This window comes from Sinocyclocheilus grahami, unplaced genomic scaffold, assembly GCF_001515645.1.
Source record: "Sinocyclocheilus grahami isolate Dianchi unplaced genomic scaffold, SAMN03320097.WGS_v1.1 scaffold506.1, whole genome shotgun sequence".
NCBI lineage: Eukaryota > Metazoa > Chordata > Actinopteri > Cypriniformes > Cyprinidae > Sinocyclocheilus > Sinocyclocheilus grahami.
In genome coordinates this window covers 501,154-510,928 of record NW_015505685.1, presented here as the reverse complement: position 1 = coordinate 510,928, position 9,775 = coordinate 501,154, and positions in this window count along the sequence as shown.

Below are 9,775 nucleotides of genomic sequence, written 5' to 3'. Positions count from 1 at the left end.
TTTAACCTTCTCGTCCCCTTAAGGAACCTGACGACCAGGTCATGCTTCCCCAGCGACCTCCCTTGTACGGGGTCGTGGTTAGCAGCAATTGCAGCGACATAAACTTTCAGGGTGGAGGGAGACAGCCTTCGCTCCAGCCCTTGCTGCAAAAAGGACAGCACAACTACGATCGGGCATCTTCGGGGGCCTTCTCGGCGAGAAGAACACCACTCAACGAACAGGTTCCACTTCAAAGCGTGTCTCATAGACGGTGCTTTCGCTGAAGTGATGGTGTCAACTACCTCTTGGGGTAGGCCACTCAGAACCTCCGCGTCCCGTCCAGGGACCGGACATGACGTTTTCAGAGGTCTGGACGCGGGTGCCAAGGGGTGCCCCGTCTCTGAGTCAGTAAATCCTTCCTCAGAGGAATCGGCCAAGGAGGGGCTGTCGCGAGGAGCATTAGTTCAGGGAATTATGGCCAATAGGGTGCCACCAGCAGGACCTGCTCCTCGTCCTCCCTGACCTTGCACAGCAACTGTGCCAGAAGGCTCACTGGGGGAAATGTATACTTGCGAAGGCCCCGCGGCCAGCTGTGTGCCAACGCGTCCGTGCCGAGTGTTCCCTCGGTCAGGGCGAAGAACAACTGGCAGTGAGAGGTTTCTGGAGAGGCAAACAGGTCTACCTGAGCGCCTCCGAAACGTCCTCAAACCAGCTGGACCGTCTGAGGATGGAGTCGCTATTTTCCCGGGAGCGCAGCTCGGGACAGCTCTGTCAGCTGCCGGTTGAGCAGCCCAGGAATGTGAACAGCACGAAGCGACCTCAGATGCTTCTGACTCCAGAGGAGGAGGTGGCGGACGAGTTGCAATAAGCGACGGGAGTGCAGACAACCTTGTCGGTTGCTGTACGCAACGGTCGCTGTGTTGTCCGTGCGGACTCGTACATGCTTGCCTCGTAAGCGTCCTTTGAGACGGCCCCGGGCAAGGTGCACTGCCAGTAACTCGAGGCAGCCAGTGCAGTTGGGGCCCCGTCCAAACCCCTGACACTGCAAGCCCGTTGTACGTGGACCCCCAGCCGGTGGTTGAGGCATCCGTGCAAACCACAGAATGCCTGGAGACCTGCTCTAGGGGCACTCCTGCCCGGAGGAGCGCAAGGTCTGACCACGGGGTGAAGGTTTGGTGGCAGGCCGGTGTAACTTAGACCCGGAAGGTGCCGCGTTGCCACGCCCACCTCGGGCCATGGAGCCAGTGCTGCAGCGGTCTCATATTGAGCAACCTCAGCGGCGTGACTGCCGCCGTAGCTGCCATATGCCCCAGGAGCCTCTGAAACTGTTTCAGTGGGACCGCCATCCTGCTCTTACCGAGTCCCCTCCATACCGGGAAAAGAGATCCTCTGCATCGGGGAGAGTTTGCTCTTTTCCCAGTTGACCCGAAGGCCCAACAGGCTGAGGTGTGAGAGCACCAAATCCCTTTGAGGAGCAGTGGGGCAGCGCGGAAAAATGCAGGAACCCGGCCCGGGCGTCTCGTAGCCGGTCCGAGGCAGGATCTGGTGTGTGTAACACTGACCTGCGTTCGAGCAGAGGGTGCGTGGGTAGTCCGTTGGTTCGTCCTCCCGATCCGCCCACTGCTGCTCACTGGCGAGAGAGGAGGGTGAGTGTGATACGCACTAGATCGTCCACAACCCCCCGTCCCCTCTGGGGACCCAGAAATAGAGGAATTGCTCTTTGTCAAGAATTTGGGTACCACCGACCGAGAGGAAAAAGATGAAAAGATTCTCCACCCGACCCTCCTCCGGGGGAGGGAGTGGTGTGCTTACCATCTCCTGAAGAGCACGTCCCTCCACCTCTGGGTCGCCCGTCTCCGGGCCTCTTGCTTTCTCGCTTGCCACCAGGTTTGGCGGGGGCCTGGGCGGGCGGGGAGGCTGCCCTGCGACCGGCTCCACAGCGCTGCTCTTGTTTCGGCGGTGGTAGGGGGGCCGCCCTCAGCGACGGCAGCAGCTGCACGCCGGGGCAGGATGTACCTTATGTAAAAGAAAAAATTTAGAGTGAGGGCATGGTTATTTCTATCGGAGTTATGTATATACGTATATACCCTTGTGAAAAAGAAACATATATATATATATATATATATATATATATATATATATATATATATATATATATATGTGTGTGTGTGTGTGTGTGTTACATTTAAATAAGTAATATAAAAGCATGTACAGTATGTACACAATAAGCATATTGTATCAAACAGTTAGTTTAAATAGTAGTTAAAGACACTTCATGTAAAGTGGGTCTATATCTGTATGTATTAGCATGTGATATATTGTTTGCATTGTAATTCAATATTTAGGTATTTCAGTATTACTTTAAAATTTCATTCAATTTGTATACTTTGTATATTACTTTAAAACTTTATTAAATTTGTACATTTTGTCTATTTTATCTTTAATATTCATGCCTTGTCCATAGTGGTCGGAAAGACGTTGTTGGAATGGAAATTTTGCTTCCTTTGTTAGCAGAAAGCTCTGCACCAAGAGCCATATAGCCCTGCTCTGGCTCTCGACTCTGTTGTCATGGCGACAAAGACACAGTAGCATGTATAGCTCTTAAACACAATCTCACAGTAGTGCTGTACCTTTACGAGTATAGAAAGCATGACTATAAATATTAATATGCTTTTCAAAGCTGATATTCTTTTATTTTGATATGCATTTAAAGTATTTCAATGTGTATGGATGCCAAAATGAAGCATGCGCGCGTATTTTGAAGAGATTGTTAACCCCTTTTATATTTCTTCCAGAAACAGCCACTCTAGTGGATAAGCCATTGTCACCAGCGCTGGTGGTATTCTGCGTATTGAGACGCTAGTCCGCAATCCAGAACACATGATTAGACTGAAACCTCTTTAGCCTTTTCTGTTTCTGGGTTCAGTCCTTATCTCCTCACCGCAGAGCAGTTAATTAAAGTCTTGATATTTCAATTCAACAATTCTGACCAAGTATGCTTCCAGACACATTTATATCAGGCGTGTATAAACATTTAGTCTTTTTCCTATAGGTCTGTATCAGAAAACTGTATTTCCTTTTCATTTTTGCATGTTCTTCATTCTTCATTTATTCCCCCCTCAATACTTAAGAGTGTGTCACATTATTTAATAGTACAAAAATAGGCTATTCTCCTCCTAAATGGACTCTTATGTATTTGAATAGGAGAAAATTATTTTTAGAGAGAGTGTGCAGTGTGTCTTTCCATTTTAAGTAATTGCTATTTTAAGTGGACTTGATAATCTATAACTGTCGTAAATTACATTAGTTACATAGTTACAAGATGTTCACAGCAGATAGTATAATCTGTCATTCATTGGTTCAAATGAAAATCTGTGCAAAAACATTTGATGCTGTGAGTTAGAGAAGAGAACACAAGTGAAAATGCTTTTATTAATTTCATATGAAATGTTTCATTACAAATTAAATAGGATAACAATGTGAGTGAAATATTCATACAAAAAAAACAAAACAAAACAAAAAAATAATCGGTGGTTTCCACAAAAAACATGCATTTAATTGATCCATTAAATCAAAAGAGACAGTATAATAATTTATAATGTTGCAAAATATTTCTGTTTCAAATATTTCTGATCTTTTGAACTTCTTTAGAGAATCCTGGAAAAAAAAAATGGATTCCAAAAAATTAAATAAAATGAATTAAGCAACAACTGTTTTCAACTGTAATATTAAGAAATGTGCTTGAGCAGCAAATAATCATATTAGAATGATTTCTGAAGGATCACGTGACACTGAAGACTGGAGTAATGATACTGAAAATTCAGCTTTGCCATCACAGGAAAAAGTTACATTTTAAAATGTATTAAAATGGAAAACAGTTATTTTAAATTGTAATATTATTTCATAAATGTATTATATGTGGTTTGTCCCCCCTTTTCAGCACTCAAGCTACATGAATAACTTTGTGTCAAACCATATGATCATATTCTCCAGCATGATTTTAGATTATCCAAAGAGCACTGAAGAACATCTGAACGTTTGTACAAATGAACCAAAATAAAACAAACACGTCAGTTAACCCTTATTTGTGGGATCTCATTATTTTCTTTTACTTGTCCCCTGTTGCTCACTACCTGGTGTCATTTGTATGTCACAGCTAAGAAGAAATATACCATGATTAGTTTGTGTTTTAAGCCTTGTGTGTTTTGTCATATAATTGCCAAGAGAGTGGGAAATGTACCTCAATTATTAAGCAGGGCCCTGTGGCAGTATAGCGACCGTTTGTGCTAGCAGTAATTAACAATGTTTTCTCTTCGGTGTAAACAGCTTAATAAGAGGCAGGAAATCTCAACGGGAGCTTCAGATTAGAAGTGTGAGGTACGAGCTCATTTTCAGATGCCCTCTTCGCGAATCTGTTGATATGAGTTCCTGTCCACAGCAGTCTTTTAGAGACCTGTGGCCTGCAATCCTCTAATTCTCTACTGACTAGGGAGCTGCCTTCTAAAACATCATTACTGTTATGTAATTTCATAAGCGACTGCTTTGTAATGTTCTACATCAAATCAAACAGCTCAGCATGGAAGACTCAACATACATTGACTTCAATGGAGTCTGACGTTGAGCTAAGAACATTTTACTATAATAAGCATAGGATACAATAACCATGCATAAAATTTATACAACTCACAAATTTTTGAGTGAATTAGTACAATTCAGTTACATAACAAATTTTAGCAGTATTTTCAGTATTGAATATTTTGTCTAGGTTTTGTTCTTGATATTCATCACTAAAATGTTCATGTACAACACTATACTGTACATATGCATATACACAGTAAATATACAGTACGTTATAGATTGGTTGAAAAAGATTTTATTTTTTAAATAATTTTATTCAGTGAGATATATTAAATCAAAATTGACAGTAAATACTTTTATAATGTTACAAAAGATTTCTATTTCAAATAAATGCTTCTGAACTTTTTATTGATGAAAGAGTTCTAAAAAAAGATGCTATTACTATTAAGCAGCACAACTGTTTTCCACATATAATAAAAAATATTTCTAGAGCACCAATCAACATATTAGAATGATCTCTGAAGGATCATGTGACACTGAAGACATGAGTAATGGCCGCTGAAAATTCAACCATCACAAAAATAAATGACATTTAAAAATATATTAAAATTGACAGCAATTGTAATAAATTTGTTAATAATATTTAATAATAATAATACAATTTTTACTATATTTTTCATTAAATAAATGCTGCCTTGGTGAGAATAAGATATTTTTTTCAAAACATAAACTCCTATATTGACCCCAAATATTTGAATGGTATTGTAATGTAGATTTTATATGTATTACATGTTTCTTTGCCATCAGAGTTATTTTAAATTGTAATAATACTTTATAATATTACTGTTTTTAATGTATTTTAAATCAAATAAATGCAGCCTTCGTGAGCATGAGTTTTTTTTTTCTTCAAGCACCTAAAAAAATCCTACTGATTCCAAACGTTTGAATAGTAGTGTATGGTAAATTATATATATATATATATATATATAAAAAAGTTTTTTTCTTTTTCTTTTTTTTCTGTTGTTGAATATTAAGAAAGGAAGGAAGCTTTCAAGCATAAGAGTTAAATGACCCACCCACTTATTTTTAAGTCAATATATCTGTTGTCTTGAAAAAAAAATTGTTAGACATGGGCTCCAAACTATTGATCGTCAGCTTTGCAATTTACCGTAAGCCTGAGTCGTCTATGTAGATAAGCAGGAGTCAAGAGACCTGAAATGTCTGTCTCTGTCTCTCACTAACACACTCACACATACATCCCCTACACACAGGAGCTGCCATAATGAATCATATTACAGAAATTTCGCAATTTTATTTTGGCTCGGTGCATGACAAATGTTGTTGGGCATTCCCCTTAGAGGCTGTTATTATTGTAATGACTCGTATCAGTTTCAGCCTGCCAAAGAGGGGCTGAGCTAAATCTCAGTCCAACAATGCTGGAGCTGTGTCTGAACAGGAAAGAAGAAACATGGCCAAGTACTCGTCTGGCTCAGTTCAGGCAAGCATTATCTCTAAAAGACGAACATGTGTTCATGTACTTTTATGGATTGTTTTCTTCTTTAGATTATTAAAATGTTCTACACACACACAAAAAATGGTTATAGAAAATTATATATATTGGAGTTTGTTTTATAAGAAAATACTATTTTGGACTCTCTATTTCAAAATGTCATGCTTTAATTGTAGTCATTACTTGACATTTCTTTGTAATTATTTATGAAATTGACCAACAATTTATGTGGGAAACTATTTCAGTGTACAGTATGGGTGTGCTTGTTGAACATTTAAAGGGGTCACAGATGTTGCTAAAAAGAACATTTTGTGTATTTGGTGTAATGAAATGTTTAAGCGGTTTAAGGTAAAAAAAACAGTATTTTCCACATACTGTACATTATTGTTGTACTTCCTTCGCCAGCTGAGGAAGTTCAACCTGCCACAGGAGCTGCTGAAACAGTTCTACTCCGCCATTATTGAATCTGTCCTCTGCACTTCAATAACTGTCTGGTTCAGCTCAGCTACCAAATCTGACCTCAGAAGATTTCAGAGGGTAGTCCGGACTGCTGAGCGAATCATTGGTACAACCCTCCCTTCTCTCCAAGAACTGTACTCGTCCAGAGTGAGCAAAAGTGCTGGCAGAATCACTCTGGACCCCTCACATCCAGCACACTCCCTCTTTGAACTGTTGCCATCTGGTCGACGCTACAGAGCTCTGAGCACCAGAACGACCAGACACAGGAACAGTTTTTTCCCTCAGGCCATCCATCTCATGAACACTTGACAATAACTGTGGAACAGACACTATTTATTCACTCATACACTTATTTATCTAACACACACACTCAGTCTACATTTCAATTTGCACATAATATACCTGTACATACAACTGTCTATTGTTATACCTGTACATACAATTGTCGATTTGTATATTATTATTCCTTAGTTACTTGTTCTATTTTTCTATTTTTTATTATCTGTGTTTTTGTTCTGTCACTGTCATTCTGTTACACTGTGGAGCTTCTGTCATGAAAACAAATTCCTCGTATGTGTAAACATACCTGGCAATAAAAACTCATTCTGATTCTGATTCTGATTATCTATTCACGAACAGCTTGTAACACTCCAAAGAGAAAGAAAACTTGAAATCGCATCATATGACCCCTGTAATGTTAATAAACCATGAATAGCAGCTTATGCTCTGGGAAGGTTTTCCAGTAGATATATGGCTGTAGGGATTTGTTCCCATTCAACCACAAAAGCATTAATGAGGTAAAAGCACCAATGCAGGCTTTCAATTCTCAATGCCCAAGGTGTTGAGTGGGATTCAGGACTTAGTTCACACCAGACCCTATAAATCATCCTATGACTCTTTGGTACAACTCATTCTACTGAAAATGTTAGACTAATGAGATTGTATGACTGTATACTTGATTCTCTTTATCTCTTAGTAAAAGGGGTATCTTAAACAGGAAACCCCCTCAATTTAAATGATGTGTCCACATATTTTTTGGCCCTATGGCAGTATGTATTTTCTTAATGCTTGATTGACTGAAGGCACAGACAGGTAGTTCATTCCTGATGACCTCAGGAGTGCAGAGTTAAATTGACTGTTAGCAGTAATGAAAAGTGAGATAACGCTCCTCCACTGACAGCTGTAGCCAACTGTGCACATCTCTGCCAGATGTAGCCGTCGGCGATGTTGTTGCTAAGGAAGTGCTAGTATCCAAGCATTAAATAGCAAGTTAACATCCTCAAATTTTGCTCCTAAAATAAAGACACATTAAAGTGTTCTGCTTAAGTATTTACAGTAAAAGTGATGAGACAGCACACTGCAGCTTTATTAAAGGGGTCATATGATGCGATTTCAATTTTTCCTTTCTCTTTGGAGTGTTACAAGCTCTTGGTGCATAAAGAAGATCTGTAAAGTTGCAAAGACTAAAGTCTCAAATCCAAAGAGATATTCTTTATAAAATTAAGAGTCAACCACGCCTACCTAAAACGCCTCGTTTAAACACGCCCCCACATGTCTACGTCACGATGGGGGAAGATTTGCATAACACCGCCCAAATGTTCACGCAAAGAAAGAAGGCGTAACTTTTATTCTTGTTGTAGTATTGTTGCTGCCGCCATGTCAAGATGCTGTGTGTTTCATGTGAAAGCAAAACTACTTTGTTTGGTCTTCCAAAAGAGGACGATATCCGCTTCGTCATGCCTAGAGCTGATCTGTGCTGGTCGCTGAGGAAATACATCAACTTCGCGCTGTGGATCACCGGATCGGCTTTCACCGTGGATGAAGCAGAATCCAGCCCGGGGTCGTCACATGTGGTTGCCGCAAGCCTGCAGCCGCTCCTCGAATCCGCCGGCCATTCCTCCCTCTAGCCCGCCGGTCTCGTCGCTCCGGCCGGGACACGGCATCACAGTATGGTAGGGGCATAACATTTCCGTCACACGCTTGAGGTATTCGGCCTATCAAAATGCACTGGATAGCTGGCCAATCACAGCACACCTCGCTTTTCAGAATGATGAGCTTTGTAAAAATCGACGCGTTTCAGAAAGGCGGGGCATAGAGGAGAAACAATAATGTACAGTATGTGGAAAATAATGTGTTTTTTTAACCTTAAACCGCATAAACACATTTCATTACACCAAATACACAAAATAATGTTTTTTTTAGCAACATCATATGACCCTTTAAAATGTAAAGCAAAAACTTCAACTTTAATTTAAAAAATTAATCAATTAATTTTATATTTTAAGTCTTCTGAAGCCATAGTTTGTGTGATAAAAAGACACACAATACAAAAATGAAAAGAAATACAGTCTTCTTGCTATCTAAAAATTTTAAATTCCAGGTCAGAAAAGAAAAGTACAAAACATAACTGGTACTTTTTTTAATATAGAGTAGCCCTATAAATGCAAATTACAGAGTTTAAATCAGAGTTAAAATGAACAAATTGCTCCTATTCTCATTACATCTGGCAACACTGAGCAGTAAACCACACATGAAAGTCTGGAAAGTTAATTTAATTGAACTTGAAATCTATGACGAATGGATTAAAAACAGAAATGCAATGCAAGCAAAAATGAATTCGCTCTGACAGAAATAAATGATAGTTGCCTTGCAGTGAATCAGTGGACTTGCCCTTAAGAAGGGGATGTGCCAAGCTCGTCGTGCCCTACTTTTCTCCTATCACCATCCAGGCAGCCTTTGTGAACTGAACACTGGAAGTATACGGAGGCTTTCTGGCACGCTTGGCCTGTCACAGAGTGTGAAGCACAATGCAGACACCCGAAAAGGGGGGAGGGGTGGTAACATTGTTAAATGAGATGCTTTTCTTATTCAGGTCTCCATCACATTGTCCCTCACTGTCCTGCGTCCGTCATGTCTCTGTAACTGTCATCATTGTCTGTCCCCGGCCAGAATTATGTGCATGTCTATCACTTGTCTATCTAAAAGTGCCTTTGTCAGCAACTGACTGCAAAGTGTGAGAATTCAGTTGATGAGCTAAAGTTCCCGAAAGTGCTGAGATAAGGTATCTGCTCACAGAGGTGTATTGTAGCCAATTCAAGAGCACAAATTGTAGCATGGAGCATTGAATTGTTTTTCAAGAGGAATTGGCATGCTTTGAATCATGATTTGCTCTGCCTAAGAAACTTTTCCTGTCTTGTGAGCTGCTAATGGATCCTAAAGTTGACAAATAAAGATATATTCATAAATGTC